This window comes from Otolemur garnettii, unplaced genomic scaffold (genome assembly GCF_000181295.1).
Source record: "Otolemur garnettii isolate 467f Iridium unplaced genomic scaffold, OtoGar3 scaffold00001, whole genome shotgun sequence".
In the NCBI taxonomy this organism is placed as follows: Eukaryota; Metazoa; Chordata; class Mammalia; order Primates; family Galagidae; genus Otolemur; species Otolemur garnettii.
The window spans coordinates 65801253-65822883 of NW_003852396.1; positions in this window are offsets into that span (position 1 = coordinate 65801253).

Genomic DNA, 21631 nt, shown 5'->3' on the forward strand with positions numbered 1-21631 from the left:
CACACTAAAATCCGTGACCCACATCCTGGCTGCTATTTCGTGTGATAAAATTTCTCTTTTCTTTACGCCCACGATATTAACATATCTTTTTTGTCATCTTATAGAACGTGATGAAGTTTTTCCTTCTTCTCATATTTTACCAGTCTTTTAGGGACACAAAATTTAACAATACACTATAAAGTTTAATTGAATTCTGGATGGCTCTCATGACTTATTTTGATTGTGAGTTCATAAATTCCATGCTCATTCTATTGACTGTGATAACAATAATAAATAGTAATATACTTCCTTCCATGTGCCAGGAGACATTCCTCTAAGACCTTTATTACTCTTTTAATCATATTTAATCTAGCATTTAGAGATTTAATGTTATCTACCATTTTATAGGTGAAGACTCTGGATCAAGGTGGTTAGTAATTTATTCAACCTTATATAACTATTAAGAGGTAAAACAAGATAGCAAGCAGGAGTGTCTGGCATCAGACTGTGCTTTTAACGGTATATATTGGTCTGGGAACCAAGGCTTCAAATTGTAAATGGTGCTTCTGTCTGTTATGACTAATGGCCCCCTCCAAAAATTTTTGTTTTCCATTTCCACCAAGGGCCTGATGGGTTAATAGTCCTGGTTTCATTGTGTGCTTTTTCTGTGTTTGAAAGTTTGTCACGTGTTTTAGATGAATTGTTCACAATTTTTATAAGAGCACTGAAAACTGCCAACTTCTATTCCCACCAGCAACACAGGGAACTGGTTTTCCATCTTCCTTAGAAGGAGAAAAACATGACTCTGTCTTAGTCTTGGCAGTACTACCAAAAAAAGGCGGGGGGGGCAACATGTAGGCTCCTGATGCACAATTACAACAGTCAAAATTACAGCAAAGTTAGAAATCTGATGAAAGGATATTTGAAACTGAACTGTCTAATTGCCATGACTAGCAGAAAAATACAGATTAGTGGTTAATATTTCAAAATATCAAAGTTATTAAAGTTGGGTTTGTGTTCCCTGGAGAATTAAAAAAAAAACAACAACTTTCTTCTTCTTAAAGGGCTGGTACTAACACAAGGTAAATAAATTGTCATTTGCAACGAAAATGAGGGCTTCGGATGCTGTTTGAGGACAAAAATGCAGTCCCCATCTCTTTAAAATAACTTCATCACAAGGATCATATGGGCGATTAACTGAGTTTCGAGGACATTCTTTTAGAGAACAAAACAACAGGAATGACATATTGCAGATGCACGGGTAGTAAAAACATTCATGGAAACAAATTATCCATCGATAATTCAATTACCTGTTGCTTGCAGATCTCCAGTCTGTTAATTACCTTGATTTATTTTGAATCAGCTTTCAGCCACTGTGATTTGTCACAGTCCATTCAAGTCTCCGCCGTAATTCAACACTTTTTTACTTTTCAGTATTTTTTTTTTTAATGTAAAGAAAATACCCTATCATTTCTTCACTGTTTTGATTTGTAGGGTGTGCCATTCCTGGTAAACTGTTCTAGATTAGTATTATTTCCCTCTTATATGAAAACCTGGTCAATCCCAGCCTCAAATAGAACAGCAGTTACTGAATATATTAAACCGGTATTGGCATTGTTTATGGAATGTCATAACTGTAGATAGTTCTTTATAGAACACATAAAAACATAATCCATCTCATATCACCTTAGTATCCGTTTCCATCCCAGTTCCTATCACCCTGCTATTTCCCTACATCGGTGAGATATGATTATACATTCATGACATGACACTAAGATAGTGCAGAGAAAATGGAAAGGACTGAGTCAATTTTTTTTTTATTCACTCACACTATTTTTGCCGTCGTCGTATAGGCTATAATTTTCACTATCCTCCTAGGGTAGCCAAAAAAGACACCATAAGGATCCTGAAAACATCTCTGCAGTAAACCTAATAGATCTATATGGCTGGAATAAATAGTCAGCGCCGTGCTCCTAAATATAAATGATATTGAAAGGAATACACCCTTCTCCGTAAACAAGTGCAAAACAGCTACATAAAACTGTAGTTCATTTTCTCATCAAATATATGCCTCTTGGCATGTCACCACTTTCCAGTACTGATGTCCATGTTGTGTAGTTCAAATCTCCAAAAGGGAGACGGATGAATCAAACGTACTGAGCATGTCCAAAGCTGACCCAATTAATCATGGTTCTGCCAGGGACATATATAGTACGTGGAATTAATTTGGTATAAGCGTGGTAACTAAATTCAGCTCGTCATTTGAGAGCATACAGTGCTCCTAAAGAGGCATAATAAAGGTAAGGGGACACAGGTGTCTTCTCGACTAACCGTTGGCATCTTTTCAGCCTTAGAGCCTCTGCCCAGGCTGTTGACTTTGTCCAGGTTGCCACTGCCTTTGTGTGTATGCAACCATTCTCATTCGTGACCACATAGCCTCTCTTCTAGGAAACTCTCCCTGCTTCTCTAGTTTCTGTGCTGACATGGCAGTTTATTCCACAAACCATAACCATCACAGAAGAAAGAGCTTCTGGTTTTATGGGAATTTTATTTACTTTTTTTAGTTTGGATTAAGGTTATATTGTTTGCCCATGTAAGGTAAAGTCCATGCTGCAGTTGAGTCTTTCACCAGATAATGTGTCATATACCACCTGTTCACTGTACCCATGGGGTAAAAAGTTTTGGTTTTGGTTTTAGGGTTTTTTCTGGGTTTTTGTTTGTTTGGTTGGTTGCTTTGGTTTGGGTTTTTTTGAAACAGAGTCTCACTCTGTAGCCCTGAGTAGAGTGCAGTGGTATTGTAGCTCACAGCAACCTCATAATCCTGGGTTCAAGCAATCCTCCTGCTTCAGCCTCCTGAGTAGCTAGCGGGGACTACAGGCACCCTCTGCAGCACACAGCTAATTTTTCTCTTTCGGTAGATACAGGGTCTCTTTCTTGTTTATGCTTATTCTCACATACCTGAGCACAAGGAATTCCCCTACCTCAGCCTTTCAGACTGCTAGGATTACAGGCACGAGCCACTGTGCCTGGCCTAGGCGGGAATTTTTAATTAAAAACCTGAAATAGCCAGAATGGACCAAATAAGCAGAATTCAACATATGTTGTCCACAAATGACAAAATTTAAATATAAACCACACAGATGTTGAAAGTAAGTGAATGGTAAGATAAAACATGAAAAGAGGAAGGACAGGAAGAAGCAGCTAGGTGGAACAGGCAAATCATTTTATCTCCTTGTGCCCCAGGCTTATGGCTGTAGAATTTGGATAATAATAATAATAATATTACCTAACTCACAGGGTTGTTGTGAGACTTAAATAGCTAAACATTTAAAATGTTCACGTCAGATTCATAGTTCTAAAAAAACCGGTTAGGTATTTTTATCATTAGCTATAATACAGGGCTATAGATATCATAAGACTTATGGGAACAATAAAGATGATCTACCTTTCTAAATAAATGAAAATATACATATAGTCCTTCATTCTCGACAAGAATAAAATGGCATAGATGTTATTGAATTTATTGACAAAGATAGTGATGGTAAGGGAAGTTAATATTTTTATAGGTTACACAATATATTTAAATGCAAGTTAGTCTTATTTCAAATTCCCTACTCCTCTCTTTCTATGTTATTGTCTTAAAATAATTGCTCATATGATTGTTATTTATATTCTGTTTACGTCATTGCTTTTTGATTCAATTCGTATGCTTAACCTGAATTTTTAAAAATTGAAAAAGAAGAGAATAATGAGGCAAGTCATAACAGATGAAGTTCTTAATCTAGGACTAGTTCCTTATCTGTGATTTACAGGTCTCTGTTTAAACAAAACGGCTTAGGTAAACAACATTCCACAATGCTAAACTCAGTAGAAGTTAGAAATATTTACTTCCTGAGAATACTGTTTCCAGAATACATTAAAGGAAAATAATAATGCATGAATGTAATTTAGCATCTGGTTACCACTAAAAACGTCCATCTCCCAAGTTCTATCAAATTGTGCCACTTGAGCCTTTCATGGTCCCACGTTGAGAATTGAGACTTGTCATATGCAAAGCCTCTATTTCTAGAAAGCCTTGAAGTATATATTGAGGACAGAAAGGTACCAACTTTGGTCCAACAAAATATGACAAGTTCACTATGATCTCAGGGGGGCTGTCAGCTCTAAAGATCACACTGGGAAGTTTTTCCCTAATTTTCTTTCATGCATAGACAGATTTTCTTTCTTTCCTCAAGTGTAATGTTTTAAATCTTCAGAAACACTTCTACACTCTAAGAAAAGACCATTTCTACTAGTAGGAAGGCCAATTAAAGTTAGTTCTTAGTGGGTGGCACCTGTGGCTCAGTGAGTAGGGCACTGGCCCCATATATGGAGGGTGGCAGGTTCGAACTCGGCCCTGGTCAAACTGCAACCAAAAAATAGCCCGGCATTGTGGCAAGCGCCTGTAGTTCCAGCTACTCCAGAGGCTGACACAAGAAAATCACCTAAACCCAGGAGTTGGAGGTTGCTGTAAGCTATGATATCATAGCACTCTACTGAGGGCAACAAAGTGAGACTCTGCTCTTAAAAAAAATAGTTATTAGATATTTGACCTGCCATGGCATGTAGAGATCAGTTAAATTTTGTATGATATGAAATTTTGACACAGAATTATTTCACCTAATGTGTGCCATTACCAATGCTTCCAGCACTTAGTCTAAAATGAATGTTTCAGGTGCCCTAAAGTTCGTTCAGGTATCAAAATAAATTTAAAAAGTGTTTGGAATCAATAACATAACAAAGGTGCACTTCACTGCAATTTCTTATTTTCCCTATGTATGGCTACTCTGGGGCCACTTTTGGGACACCTGTATTTTCTTGGCTGAATGAGAACACAGAAGAGGAAACCCAGCACCTTCATAGTTCATTATTTATTTACTTATGTTTTATTGGCAAGAACATTTAAAATGTTATCCATCCTCAGCAAACACTTAAGTGTAAAATACAGTATTATTAAATATAGACACCATGCCGTACAGCAGATCTCTGGAATTAATTCATCTTGCATAACTGAAGCTTTCTCGTATACTTGGGGAAATTAGGGGTGGGGGGGTTGCTCCTTGTATTCTTTTTAGGACCTCTTTATGATGTCCTAAAAGTCACAAGCTCTTTGGAATCAAAGAGCTAAAAAGAGCCTTTTACTGCCTACTTGATACTTGAGGACTTAATGAAGTCCTCCAGTGAGCTGTACTTTGCTCTTAGTCAAACTTGATTGTAGCTCTTGGAAGTATTCCAAGAGTTGATAAGCACAACACTTTTGAAGCAAAACTTCTTTCCCCTTTAACTATTTTAATATGACAGATAAAATTGTATGTATCTATGTGATAAGCTGATGTGTCGACGCGTATATACTTTGTGGGATGACTAAGTGTGGCTACTTAACATATGCACTATTTCATATCGTGTTGTTTTTGCCATGATAACACTGAATATGCACTCTTTTAGCTTTTTTTTAAGACTACCATATATTGTCATTAACAACATTCTCCGTGTTGCACAGTAGATCTCTGTAACTTATTCTTTTTATGGGACTAACATGTTGGATTTTTTGAGCATCTTCCTAAACACCCCCTTCCACTTCCGCCCATTGTACCATCTAGTTTATGAGATTCCGCATATACAAGGGAGTGAGGTCACGCAGTATTTGCTTTTCTGTGTTTGGCTGATTTTGCTTAACAGAAAGCCTCCAGGTTCATTCGTAGGCACTTAGCTTAACTCCAAAATAAACACAACGACACAGATTTCTCTTCAACACACAGATTTGATTTCCTTTGGATATATACACCTAGCGGTGGGACCTCAGGATCACAGGGTAGTTCTCTTTTCAAAAATTTGAGAAACACCCATACTGTTTTCCACAAGGCAATACTGTTTTCCACACTCTCCAACAGTGTACAAGGACTTCCTTTTCTCCACATTTATGCCAACATTTGTTATCTTTTGTCTCTTTATCATAGCCATTCTGACAGGTGTGATTTGATGTCTCATTGCGATTTGAATTTGCATGTCCTCCCATGAGTGGTGTTGAGCCTGTTTCCATAACACCTGTTGACCATGTGTATGTTTCCTTTTGAGAACTTTTTGTTCAAGTCCTTTCCCCATTTTAAAACCTGGTTGTTTGTTTTCTTGCTATTGTTTGAATTCCTTACATATTTTGGACATTAAACTTTTTATTAGAGGCATAATTTACAATTGTTTTTCCATTCTGTAGATTGTCTCTTCACTATGTTGATGTTTACTTTGTTATACAGAAACTTTTCATTTTGGTGTGATTCCATTTGTCTATTTTTGCATTTGGGGCCCACGCAATGGAGGTTATACCTAAAATCATTGCCAAGAACAACGTCTTGGGGCTTTTCCCCTGCCGACATACAAGTGTTTACTCCACTTTGAGTTGATTTTAAGTGTCTAACAAATGTCTAATTTTATTCTTTTGCATATGAATATCCAAGTTTCCTAACAACATTTATTGAAGAGACCACCCTTTCTTATACGTTCTTGGCACTTTTGTCCAATATCAATTGGCTGTACATGTATGGACATATTTCTGGACTCATTCTGTTTAATGTCATCTTTTATGATGTTTTTTTTTTTTTTTACTTCAACTGCTGCTGATTTTTTTTTATTTCAAATTAATATGAGGGGACAAATTTTAAGGTTGAATTGTTTCCAATTCTAAAGTGAAGTCCAAATTGTAGTTAAGCCCTTCACTCGGGCGCATGGTGACTGTCACATTGTGCACATTAGCTGAGATCCCACCAAACAGCCGTCTGCCCATGTTTGTATGTTAGCATTTGTGTCAGTGTGCACTTGTTTATACATAGAGTGCATATTAGTACTGAGTACACTGAATTTTTTTTTTTTTTTTGCCATTCATAAGATACACTACTAAGAAGAATGTGTTTCAACTCCATCCAGGTAAACATAATAGATGTAAATTCTCCATCTTTTCTTATGGCTGCATAGCACTCCATTGCTTTGAATAGGCTGAACTCTCCTTGCATTTCTGAGATGACTCCTACTTCATCACAGTGAATGATTTTTTTTCATGTGCATTTCAATTTGATCTGCTACTATTTTGTTGAGGAATTTTGCATGTATAATCATCAGGAATATTGGCTTGTATTTTTCTTTTTTTGTTTGTGTCCTTTTCTGGTTTTGGTATCAGGTTAGTAGAGACCTTGTGAAATGAAGTGGGAAGTATTCCCTCTTCTTCAATTCTGTAAAAGAATTTGTTTGTTTTTGTGAGAAAGAGTCTTATTCTGTTGTCCTGGGTAGAGTGCTGTCATGTTGTAATTCACACCAACCTCAAATTCTTGGTCTCAAGTAAAACTCTTGCCTCAGCCTCCTGAGTAGCTGAGTCTACAGGTACCAGCCACAATGCATGGCTAATTTTTAGTAGACACAGGTCTTGCTCTTGATTAGGCTGGTCTCAAACTCCTAAGCTCAAACAATCCACCTGCTTCAGCCTCTCAGAGTGCTAGGATTACAGGCATGTGCCACCATGCCTTGCTGGTATTAGATCTTTGAATGTTTGGTGGAAACTCAGCAGGGAAGCTGTCAGGTCTTGGGCTTTTATCTCAGAGATTTTTTATTACAGATTTAGTACCCTTACTCATCACTAATCTGTTCAGATGTTTTATTTCTTCACAGTTCCAACCTGGTAGGTTCTGTGTGTTAAGAAATTTGTCTATTTCTTCCATGTTATCCAATTTGTTGACATTGTTGCTCTAAATCTTTCTTATAATATATTCCAAACTTGTGTAAATACTGAGTACCTAGTGATAGTACTCTTACTACATGATGTTCAACTCACAGGGCAGGACTCTCCGTAATGTTGTTTTTCTTTGAATAGTATCCTAACATGCTCTGTTGAGTCAATTGTCAAGCTGGTACTTAATGCTAAGCAATTAGTTATACAGTCACGTGAAATACAATCCAAGAACAAAGCTCTCACTTACAAGTATAACAAATTATCACTACTGATGTCACTATCCCTACCTCTACCTCCTTAAACTGCTTTGATAAATTTACTTTCTGATAATTGGCTAATATGCGACCTTCATGGGGGAAGCTAAGCAATGCACATTTTCCTGATTTATTTTTGTGCAAGTATTAGGCTAGAATGGGCAATTTTCTAATATTTTAACTCGGCTGCTAAAGTAGATAGCAATTTATAATTAAATTTTAACTATAAAATGATAATGTAAATCCAAGTGAAGCACTATAGAATAAGACATTGTTAATTGATAAATTTATAAATCATTTATATTTAGGTAAATTGAGGTAAATCAGATGCTGACAACGTGTGTTGTCTTTTCTTCCCCACCCCCACAAAAAACCCACTACATCTAATTCACTTTTACTGAGTCTTTGACTAATGTGTCACTGCATTTCACATTGCCTTTATCTCTGTAATTCATATGAAATTCCATTTATAGCAGAACAATAGTGGGCACATTTTACCTCTAATTAAGATTACTCATCAATTCTACTGTGCTTTTTAATTCATCACTGCTTACCCTAATATATCCCATTTAATGCCAGGAATTATGCCATCAGAACCATTGAAATAATTTAGCCTTCTTAAAAAAGAAAAATCAGGAGAACATTTAAAAATGTGTGGAAACTTGCATGTGCATTTAATAATACACATGTATAAAAACAAGTGTTCCCCACCTAATATTAACTCCCAATTTATAAAATGATGATGAATAAGTCTTAGAAAATGTGTTTGCCTTTACTTTAAAAGAAAATATCTTATTGATCCAGGTGTACAAGACAGCCTATGAATTCTGATAGTCCAAAATACAGAAATGGAATACTCTATTAAATTTTTTTCCCAACCTGAACTATTCCCTCCTTTCACACTGAAGCTATAATTTGTTAGAGAATTAGCCTTCAAGTCTTAGTTCAAGAATAGGTTAAAATGCGAATGGGATCCTTCAGTCTCCTTAGAAGACAATTTCAGTGAACATTCTCTGAATATGGGCTAAAGTAAAATGCTTCTTAATTTGGACTAAAATTTTCTGGCACTATGTGGAGGGCAATCCTTAAAAGGCATTACCAGATTATCCCCAACCTGATTTAGCTAACCATTTAGTTTCATTAGCATCCTGGAGTGGCTACTCTAGGTTCTGCTGTTGGTGCATGGGGGAGATTACAATGAGCTTTTCTATGAGTGCTCCTCTGTGGGGGCATAACATTAAAATCAAAAGATAAGCAATTTCATGGAAGCCTGATGTTTGAATACAGTGATGCCCTCTTCCTTGTTTTCAGTGGAGCACTCTCTGTCCTCATCCCCAAAATATATTTCCAAGATGAGAAACTGCCTCTAAATGTCTACAGAGTTTGGCCCAGTCCCAGAGCTGAAAGAGATACTCTTCAGAACATTAAGTCCCCTGGTGCTTCTGACACTGGCATTAACTGTGAACCAAAGCAACTTTTAAGATATTTCTAAATAGCAAGCAGTGAGATAGCAGCTATAAATATGTTATCGCACTGGTGAGGCAGATAAAACTGTTATTATTCTATGATTGATATAAACGTGCCCTCAGTGATAAAAGTATTTATTTGCTGTAATTCTGGCATAGAACTAAGGACTTTTTGTTACCTCCTTTAAGACTTACAGTTACCTTACATATTAACAGTCCCTCAATAGGTAGGGTTCCACTACTGCCACACTACTATTATGTGGGGAAAGCAGTGGACAGACCCAAAGAATAAAAATTAAAAAATAGTAAGCCTAACAGAATGCCGCAACACTGCAACCCCAAGACCATGAAATTCCTTGCCTTGGTCCGAAGCCCACTTTCAGAACATGCAAATGCATCTTTCTGAGGTCTATCTCCCAAGGATAGATTGTAGCCCTGATGGACATGCCCTCAGGCTGGAAATGGTCACAGAACAGTTGTTTAGGAGCTTGTAGATAGAGCTTGGATGGGCAGCAGTTTTTATATGTGTGCAGCCTAAAGTGTCTAGGGGCAGCAAGTGAGTTGGAAGGGAAGAGATAGAAGCATGGACTATGGGTGGGAGACAGCAGATCAGAGACTAGCTAATTCTCTTTGTTCAGAACTTTGATGAATTCAAGAATTTTAAATCCTAAATTGTGACTTTCAGGTCACTATGGAAATGTCAAGATAAGAGCAAAAAACACATTTTACTTAATAGTATGTTAACTTGCTTTCTCCCGTTTACATATTTATACATATGGTATGTGCTATTCCGTATTTGTGTGTGTGCGTGTGACTAGAGTCTCACTCTATCCCTCTGGGGGAGAGTGCACTGGCATCATAATAGCTCACAACAACCGTGAACTCCTAGGTTCAAGTGATCCTCCTGCCTCAGCCACCTAAGTAACTGCTACTGAGAGAGGATTGCCGAGAAGGGTGAAGTCTAAGGGAATAGGTCTTCTCAAGGAGACCACAAGGATACACCTGCAGGGTACTTTCCATGGTGACTCAGCTCTTGGGAAGTTGTAAACTTAACTTCCTGGAACTTGGAAATTGCCAAGTTCTGTGAAATCCTGTAGCTCTGTAGGGGCTGGAATAGCATCCCCCTTTTGATTCAAACTGGTCAATGAGAAGGGTACCCATGGGGTGGAACTTTTTGACTGTCAATAAAAAGGGAAAGACCAAGCCAGTTGGGGAGCGTGGCCATTTGGAATTCTTCTATGCTGTAAGCTCCTGGCTGGTGAATAAAGTCCTTCTTCTTATAAACATGGTCTTTGGGTACTCTTTCTCTCCATTGGGCCTTGTCTTCCTGCAGCATAACTACAGGTGACTGCACAAAGCCCAGCTAGTTTTTCTATTTTTAGTAGAGATGGGGTCTTGCTCTTGCTCAGGCTGATCTCCAACTCCCGAGCTCAAGCAATCCACCTGCCTCAGTCTCCCAGAGTGCCAGGATTACAGGAGTGAGCTACCGTGCCTGGTCTGGCATGTCTATTCTTGATTTTAGTTTGATGTTGTCTGGTATGGAAAGAGATATTCATAGCCCCTATGAACAGATGAGAAAACTTGACACTTAGAAAAGTTAAATAATTTGGCTAAGGACACAATTCCAGAAATAGAAACTGTGTAAAAAATACTATGTTGTTCGCTTTCTCGCTGTTATAGCTCACACTGCTAATATTTGGGAAAACTTAAACTACATTGCATTGATGTCAAAGCCTGAAACTTTTCAGTGATACCCATATGATAGAGTTTTAAAAATATAAACTGCAACCTTAAGGTGAGCCGAAATGCTGTCTTTGTTGTTTACCCTGTATACATTTCACAATAGGTAGATGTTTACAACATCTATAAATAGATGTTTACAAGGACATACTAAGCACTCAATAAACATTTGTTGAAAGAATGGATGAATTTAATAAATCTAAGTTGACATTTATAGTCACACTCCCGTGACCTCATATATAATGCATGCCTGTAATCCATCATGGATCTCGTACATTAAAATAGAGAGAGATGTATAACGATGGGTAAAAACTCTGATGATCTCTACCCGTTTTGGATGTGAGCAAAAAACTTCCTTCTCCACCATCATTATTCTTTCTACAAAGTGATTTGTTTAAAAAAAAAAAAAAACTAACTAAAAACTAAAAAGAGGAAGACTGAGTAGGGGAGAAAGAAAAAGAAGGAACAAAAACAAAGAAATAAAAACAATGCTGCCTATTTCAACATAGGCTTCATCTAGGAAAGAAAAAGCTGTGTCCTCAAATATATACAAACAACCTATCAAACCAAACCCCAAATCTATCAACCGATGGATTCTCCTGCAATGTAACAGCATCTTCCCCGGACACATCTCCCTGAGTGATTCAGCAAAAGCCAAAATTAGCAACTCAATTGATTATGAATTATTCAGGTAAATGGGTCGTAAAGGGAGATTTAAGAGTTGAAAGGGAGCCAGGGCTACAAATTGCCAAAGGATGTGATCTGCTCTGGAGGGTGCATAGCAGAGGCAGGAGCTCACTCAGAGGACAAGCACCTGGAGACAGGAACCATAAACCACGTCAGGAAAATAAATTTAAATCCTGGAAAAGATCAGCATGTCTACAGATAAAAACTTCCACCCACACAGGGGACAAGCCTCTGGAAGGGTCAGAGGGAGGGCTAGCTCTATGGCTGGTACCCCCCAAACGGCGAGTGATGAATACCTCCGGAGCTAGGCTCATTGGAGTGCTGCAGAGGCTGATTTAGTACAGAAAGTTACATCAGTTGTGAAATGAGACTTCACCAGCAGTGCAGCATTAATAATCCTCTGTTTTTATGTAGGAGGACTGTATTATCTTTACTATGGGCTTAAAAATCCCCTTTAGGATTTCTGTTGCTTAAGTGTCTCTCGCTAACAGGAGCTCGGTTAAATTGCTTATAAGATCAGAGGAAAGTGGTTGTAAATTGCCGCCTTCCCAATTCCCAGAGCTACTCAGGAATCTTGCACAGTTGAGGGACATTAATATCTCAGGCAACCCTACTGCAGTCTTGGAAAATAATAATATTAAAAAAAGAAGAAGAAAAAAAAAACTCTGTTCTTTCCCACCACATTTGCTGCACTATTGTTTAATCTCAAATAAAAATATTTTCATCTCTCATTTTCTTTATAACCTTGTTACCAAGCAGGATAATCACTATCAGTTTTGTCTTTAACCTTTGATGACTTCTGGGCTTTTCTGGGACAGTAAATACTTCTGAATGACACCAGAGATTTCATATCCCTACTCCTCTGTCAATAGCAGTCACAGCTCTCTGCAGGCACCCAGTATCCTAATGGGGCAGGCAAGACGGTGACAAACAGTCCTTGACTGTGTAGTTGGATTGGAGGAGAGTTATTGAAAGTCTTAATGAAAGGCCATTGTCTGGGGGGAGGGGGGTTATGCAAACACAAAGTAGCAGGAGGCATTCTGGAGATCCAATCTCCCTTGACATTGTCAAGGGACAAATCTCTGCCTGTGTCTAGACTGAACAATTACATAGGCATTGAACATGGGACTTAGACCTCAGAGACACAGATGTTCCATATTGATGGTATTTACCGAAGTAATTGCTCGCTCCTGAATATCCCAGAGGAGCTAACAGTTAATTAAAATACATAAGCTGGCCAGTTACTGTGGCAAGAAGTAAGGAACTTGGAATAACCCAGGAAAAATACATCCAAAGTTCATAAGCAATTTATTTGCCCATTCATTCCTAACATCCCCTCCGGAGTTTTTCCACGCTGACATAATATCATACTCATTCAGCATTCATGCAACAAATATTTATTAAATGCCAACCGGGTGTCAGTCAATGTGCTCGGCGCTTGGGAATGAGAGAAGAGAGAGTGCAGTCCCCGACCTCAGACAATTCATAGCCTAAAGAGGAAACATGCCCAGTGGTGAAGTGAAGTAAAGAAAGACATATTGTAAACCTCAAGAAAAAGGTTTATTACTCTGCCCAGAATACCTGATGCACTGAAGTCTCGAGTGATGAATAGGATGGAAGAGTCGAGGGCACTTTTGGCAGAAAGAATAACTTAGGAGGAGGCAGAAAGTAGTGTATTTAGAAAAGAAGTTTAGAATCAGTCAAATACAGAATTAAAAGCAGACAAAAAGACACCCAAGGAATAAATTGGGTCAGATTTTTAAAGGAACTTATATTTTAAAAGAAGGAATGTAGTTTTTATACTCCCGATAATGGGAAGCCATTAGAATTGTAAAACTAGGAGAAAATGTGTATTGCAGACATCACTTAGGCAGTACAGGGCCAGCTGTGCTGCTCTGGGCTTTGTCTATCATATAACTTCGCCATCACGAACATGAAGTTTTTAAAGTCACTATAAAACAGGAGAAAAAGATAAGAGGACGAGACTGAATATGTTTTAAAGATAAGCTTTATATCACATCTGGACACATTCCATCGGCCAGAACTGATTCTTTCAACCTTGACCTAACTATCCTGTGCCTAGAAAGAGGAAATGGTGGTTGGGCACAGGGTGTTGTTCACCCCTGAACATGGAAATGGACTGGGGAGGATTATTACAAGAAGGGAAAGATGTGAGGAGACTGGTAGGCTTTCAAGGAGATAGTAAACACTCCAATTAGGACATTAGGAATGGAGAGGTGGATAGAGTTGAGAGATATTTAAGAGAGAAAAAATGGTAATATTTAGCAGTGAATTTCTAATGAATGATAAGAAACAAAAAAAATATTTAGGATGGACTCTGAGACTTATAACTGGGGAAAAGCAGGTGAATGATTGTTGACATTGACCAAGATGAAGAATAGGAAAGGAGGAGTTTGAGCAAGTTTGTGGAGACACCCAGATCATATGATGAGATGGGCATGGGATGTGCCAAATTGAATGTCTGTGTTACAAGTCTGTAGAATATATCCATGAGAAATGAAAAATCAAGCTGAAAACTTAAGATAAATATCAAAACTACCAATCAATTTGGATCAGACTCCTTAGAAATCACTGCAGTTGTTTTGTCTTACAAATGCAGAAACTGAAGCCCGAGCGCATAAGCAGTTTGTGAAGCAGCACTCGTAGTAGCAGAGCTCAGAAGGAACTTAGTGTAATTAACTTCTCCATACCAATATCCTTCTCATTACCTAGGCACCATTATTTATTCAGCAATAGTAATAGTTATTAATCAAAAGACATTTTGATTAGGTACAATGCAACTGAATGTCTCGCAGAATAAATATTTTATAATTAGGGAATATAATCTTCTGGCATTTTGTTGGTGTTATTTTTGTTAGAACAGGTAACATATTAGTGATACGGCAGAGATCAGCTAGCTATTTGCTGAACTAGTTCCATCTTACTCCTGGAGAAACAGTTGAAGTACATTTCCAAATTCCCCTTTGCAGTTAGATGCAGTCAGATATATTCATCTGCTAGGGCAGCTGTAACCAAGTACCACAAGTGGGGTGACTTAAATGACAGAAATTTATTGACACGGTTCTACAGGCTACAAGTCCAAAGTCAAGATGTTGGCAGGGTTGGCTCCTTCTGAGGGTCGTGAGGGGCAGATCTGCTCCAAGCCTTCCTCTTCAGCTGGTAGGTGACCATCCTCCATGTCTCTTCAGATTCTCTTCCTCTGTATTTGGCTCTGGGTTCAAAGTGCAACTTGTTTAAAAGGACACCGCTCATAGTGGAGTAGAGTTATACAGGTCACATTCTGAGATAATGGAAGTTAAGAACTCAGCACATGAATTTGGTGGGGAGAGGGAGTGCCACAGTTCATCCCAGTATACCAAGTGACTGAATTCTGGATAATGGACTGTGTGGAAAAGATCATAAAACATTTTTTATCTCTCGGCCAATAAAAATCTTCATGGTGTAAAGCTCCAGGCTCTTATCCCTTCTGTCATCTTGAGAAAAATGGGCACAGCGACTATGGTAGCCACAAGCTGAAGTGGCGGCACCACAGGATGAAAGAAAACAGGGGCTCTTGAGTCATCCCTGGAAGACCTGTCTGCCTGCTAAGTCATATGCCTTCAACATGACACTGCACGGAATAAACATAAATGATGGTTAAGCCATTGTACGTACGGAATTTGTTCAACAAGTAGCAAATAGCTTTATGAAACTAATAAAAGTAGTCTTAGGCTAACAGCACACAACACATATATATGTACACACACGGAGAAATACCTAAAAAATGAATAACTTATCTAAAAATGAGGTTCAGAATAAATATATCCCTCTGTTAAGGAGGAAATGGGATTATTTACCTTAATTTGTGAGACATACTGCTTAAGAGTCTCAGTAAATTCGCTAATAAAGTGAGTTCTCAAAATTTTTGGAAAAACATCTAGAAACCCCAGCCATGAGGATTCTGAGGGGACCCGTCACATTCTCCAGCTATCTGAGGCCTTAGGCTGTATCTTCATCTATACTTCAGCTTTCAAAATAAATTGGTAGAACTCATGCTACAGGAAGATATTAATGAAATAGTTACAATTTATTTTACGGAACTAATGTTTTTGAAAGTTTTACTATTAAAATCAAATTCTACTAAGCAATTTTAAAATACAAAAGATTTCAGGTTCCCATTAGTTGGCACTTACAGTAGAATATTATTACTTGTGGTAGAATATTACATCCTCTTATTAAATAGCCAAGGTCACCCTGAAGTTAAATGAGCCTAGAAAATACAGTCTGGAGAAGTTTTCACCAGATCTGTTGATCCTGGGAGTCAGGGAAGTTTTTAAATTTGGGTTATCATGCAAAAATTAGGAGATAAATTCTCTTGCACCACTGACGAGCAGCACGATATTAGCTCCAAGCCATTCCAATTCCATTCAGAGATTTGGCTTCTACATTCTAATAATCTGCTTCAGTGTGTACTAAATTTAACACCTTGCACATTTAGTAAGACATAATAGCAGTATGCAGTTGTCGCTGACTCATACTTATCAGTTATCACCTGTATTGGTGGAGAGAGGGAAGCAGATCTTAGAAATTAATCTGTAGGATGTTAATTCCAAAGACAAAATTAGAACTTGTACTTTAGGAGAAATGCTCCGGGAGAGAACTGCATAATTGCTTGGAAAACTGTATTAATAACCAAATGCTCAAATAAGCAGAACAACTTTGTTATTACAGTGTTCTTTGCCAAAATGAGTCTGCTCATACATTTGCCAATTTCGTTTTGCCCAAAAGTTCACTGGGTTCAATTGCTGAGTTGTTTCATTTTACTGGAATCTTTAGGACACTGCCAACATAACAAAAATAAATAATTGAAGTCAAACGGGGACCGTTTGGGGACAATTATTTTTCCTCTTGATTTTCTTCTCACCTTTGAAAGCACCTGTATTTAATACATTTCTGTTTGTTGTATATTCTTCTCCCCTAGAGTTAATGTCTTTATTCATTTGATCAACACTTATCAAACATTTCCTACCTGGTTATCCTAGCGAAACATTTAGAATACAATCGTGAGTAAATCAGACCAAGTATCTACCTTATGTAGAAGAGGACAGATAACTAAACCGGAGTAATAATGCAGTTGAGTGTGAGAACAGCTTTAAACTCATGACTGGTTTCAGATCTTTTGAGGCTGTGATGGATTCCAGAATAAGAGCGAAACTGCTTTAGATTCCTCATCGGGTAACACAGCAGTAGTGTCATTATACATACTGCCTGGAAATATTAAAATAAACGTGTTGCTTACCTACAGGCATTTCTACATCACTTTATCAATCATAACTTAGAATAGCAGGCATCAGAGAGTATCAGGAAACCAAATTCAAGTTCAAGTTTTATTAGTTGCATACCTTTGAGGGAAAACTAGATTTTATGTCTCTTACTATAACATCTTTTCAATGTAGCAGACTTAAAACGACAGCCGGAAAGTACGTTTTTGGATGTTAATTAAAGAAAATCGTCCTCACTCGCTAAGACATTCGAAAAATCCTCAGATATTTTGTCATACATCATAAATACGTTAACTACTTTTTATACAAAATTGTCTGTTTTCCTCAAATAATTATAGTGTTTATGTCATGCTAATAAGTCATTCAATGGAAAAGAGTTCTTTCGTTGTCCACCTGTATACAGAGAGAATAAAGACGTGAATAAATCAAAAACAACGGGATAACCACACACATCAACTATTTAATAACAGTAGTTGATTTTCTATTTCCAGTCACCTCGGTAGTAAGTGCTTGCTTACATTTATGTAACATTCCATAATAGTAGTCACAAAGTATATTAGAAATCTCATATAACCTCTTTTGCATCACCTCTTGGCTTTGAAGAGAGGCCTCACACATGAAAGCATCAGAAAGGAAATACGGTTAAATCAATTTGTCCTTCTATAGCTACTTTTTAAAAATGAAGAATGTGTTCAACATATTAGAGAAACTTATATCACTCCTGCAAAAGCATCTCAGATTATGTCAGGTAAAACATGGCCTCTGGATCAGCATATTTCTAAATGATTCTAAAAGAAGTAACACTGATAATCTACTTGTTTGTAACACATGCAATAAAAACAGGTACGTATTAATCGTTGTTCGTTCCAGAGCTCAATGTAAGGTACTATATAAAGACAAGATTTTAACAGAATTCACCATTTCTAAAACTTAGATTGACTGAGAAATTCAATTGAATCCGTCATGCTCTGTAAGTATGGTAGTGGCAGTGTTTCAATTATATTTTTTAAAACTGAATGACTTAATGACTTAGTTATCTGGGAGAAAAATGATGTTTCCTTGTTTCTTAGGGTTGAACAAGTCGTCACTATCAATTACAGTAATTTGAAAACAAATAAGCTTCTTAATTAAGTTTAGAACGATGGTATTAAAACTCAATTCTATTTCAAGATAAAGTAGATTTGGCTACAAAAGTTATCTGATCATTGTTTTACTTCCAAATAAAAATAGAACGAAAAGGATATATTACAGGCATTTCAACATCATCATGGAGGTATGTGCTGTGATATTAATGCCTCTTTATAAATATCTTTGAGCTGAAATATTATAAAGTGTTGTGGTTAAGCTACTATACCTATAAAACAAATCATCGACCATATATTTATCCATTCAGTCTTCTTTTCAGAAATGAGTGATGGCCCTACATTTGGGCACCTTTTACAAGTCTTATATTAAGCTCTTCCATGAAGAGAATGCAATAAATTTGCACAAAATCCATGAAAGGTAATATTATCCTCATAAAAATCATTCCTTTATGAGTCCCATATTGGGCGTCCTTCTCTGTCCCTACTCTGAAGTTGTCCGGTGTCTTACTTCATAAATATATACAGAAATTCAATGCCAAAATTAATTAATTACCTGGAAAATAACTCCATGGAGGAGGGCAGCACAGCAAAGTTCGACAAAGTTTCTTTGCAGTAGACATAGTTACTCCATTTAAATTTCGCATATGTTCTAATACAAAAATTGATTTTAGTTTAAATTTATTAATTTGACACATAAATGTTGAGAACTTACTAATTTCCCTGGTACAGAGACAAAAGTGGTAGAAAAGATAATTTTCCTTCACACAATATGTGTATGTGTGTGTATTTAAACAGGAGACATTGTTGGAAATGGCAGACATCCACATACACGCGTGCATATACAAAGTAATTACTATCATATTGGTTGTAAGCCCAAGTAAATCTAATGTTGTATGTTTATAATATTTCTACTATATCCTCTTAGATTTTCATTCTCTCCTATAAATATAATTCATAAATCTCTTCATTTTGAAAGTCTTGAGTGTGGGATGAAGCAAAGGTAATATAAAATGAAACAGGCAAGATTCCTGACTGTTTCTTAGGAACAACAAAACTGGTTTTTCTTCCCTTCCACGCCCCACTTCTAAAATAAATAATTATGCATTTTAGTAGGAAATAAATGAGAAGAATTTAAATTCTTGATAAAATGACTCCAGAATGAAGCTATCAAAATGTCAATTGCAAGAATAATGACCTTGAATAATGTGCCCTTGGAGGAAGGCATTTGATCACAACCTACCCTAAAGCTAAGAGAAGTCAGGAGAAGCTGAGGGAAAGGTTTGTATAGGAAGGCATTTTGAGGTTGCTTTTCTAAATTAGCCATTGGATCTGTTAAAACAAAAGAAATGTGAATCTGTTAAAAAAAAATAAAACAATACTTTCTCTAATGAAGACAGATGAATGGCTAACAAACATTTGAAAAAAAAAATGATCATCTTCCCTGTATCACCTAACTAACCCCAGTGAGAATGGCCCACTTCACAAAGTCTCAAAGCTGCCCATGCTGGAGTGGATGTGGAGAGAAGGGAACACTTACACTGCTGGTGGGACTGCAAACTAATACAGTCTTTTTGGAAGGAAATATGGAGAATCCTCAAAGATCTCAAATTAGACCTCTCCTTTGATTCTACAATCCTATTACTAGGCATCTACCCAGAAGAAAAAAAAAATCTTTTTATCATAAGGACATTTGCACTAGAATGTTTATTGCAGCTCAATTTATAATCACCAAAATGTGGAAGCAATCTAAATGCTCACCAACCCAGGAATGGATTAACAAGCTGTGGTATATGTATACCATGAAATACTATTCAGCCATTAAAAAAGATGGAGACTTTACATCTTTTGTATTAACCCGGATGGAGTTGGAACACATTTTTCTTAGTAAAGCATCACAAGAATGGAGAAGCAAGAACCCAGTGTACTCAATTCTAATATGCTCTAATATGCAGCCAGCAGATGACCTAATACAAGGTGGGAATAAAGGAAGGAGGGAGCAGGGAGGGGGAGGAGTGAGGGGCTGGGGGTTCACAGTGTATAGCACATCTCTTGGTGGCAGGACACAATTATAAGAGGGACTTTAGGTAACAAATGCAATCTGTATAACCTGGTTCTTTGTACCCTCAATGAATCCCAAACAATAAAAAAGGTATAAAAAAATTATAAGAATAATAATGCTCATTTTTATTTTGAAATGTACTTACTTTAAAAAGTGGTTTTCAAAGTAGCCCAGTAACCAAACACTTTATTCAAATAATATGCAAATCCAGTATATACATCAACAGTAAGTCAGCTGCTCTGGGGCCAGCTGCCCTTTCATGCAGCAGCTTGTAGGGCACCCTTTCTCTCCATCTCTTCCCATTTCAGGAGCTGCTGACTTATCTCTACCCAGTCAGCAGCTCCAAATAAGGCAGGTTTTGCAGTCAGACCTGCATTTGAATAGTGATTGTTCTCTGTTACCTTTGTCATTTGAATTGAACCATTCCAAATGTTTGATCTCAGTTTTGTCATCTATAAAAGAGAGTTTATGTCACAAACTTGGAGGGAAAATAAAATGAAATACTATATGTAAAATGCTAGTCATATAGCCAGGGTCAGTAAGCGATAGCTATTATTATCATTTTTACAAATAGAAGGGGCCTTACAGTTTGGATTTTGAAGTACTATGAGAATTTGTGGCAAGATATCCAATTATGAGGTTTCATTTTTTGGTAATGATAAATAAATGTATTTGCATCTGCAATGATGAACTTAAATCTAAAATGGATGGAAAATTCTAAATTTATAGATAGACAGTTGTGGTTTTGTTTCCATAACTGGCTTTTGCGAGGTGACTGGGGAGCACTTAAAGAGTGAATCAACTAGAATGAAATGTATAAGCTCAAAATTTTTCTGTAAGTGTTATTTTTTCACTTTTGTTCTTTTAGTTTATATTTTTAATGAGAGCAAAGGATTTCATAATATTTGACACATTTCTACTTCCCTGGGCATTCCCTTGGTTGCCTCTGGCTAGTTTTAACCCCTTCATAATTTGCATATTTTTCCTCTCTGGTATATGAGAACCAGGTAATTTACATTTTCTGTAAGCCCTCAGTAGGAAGAATAGACAAGAAATCCATTAGAATCTCAGGTAACCTGTAAGTCTAATTTGTATGTTCTTCCCTATTCTAGGACATCTGGGATTTTAATGTTTGTGCCTGTGCTCTTTTAGTTTTGCTATTGAAAACATTTTGATTGGCCCTAAATGGTGTTCAAGGTTTTGTTTTTTTATTTGTTCGTTTTGAGACAGAGTCTCACTATGTCCCCCTTAGTAGAGTGCCATGGTGTCACAGCTCATAGCAACCTCAAACTCTTGGGCTTAAGGGATTCTCTTGCCTCAGTCTCC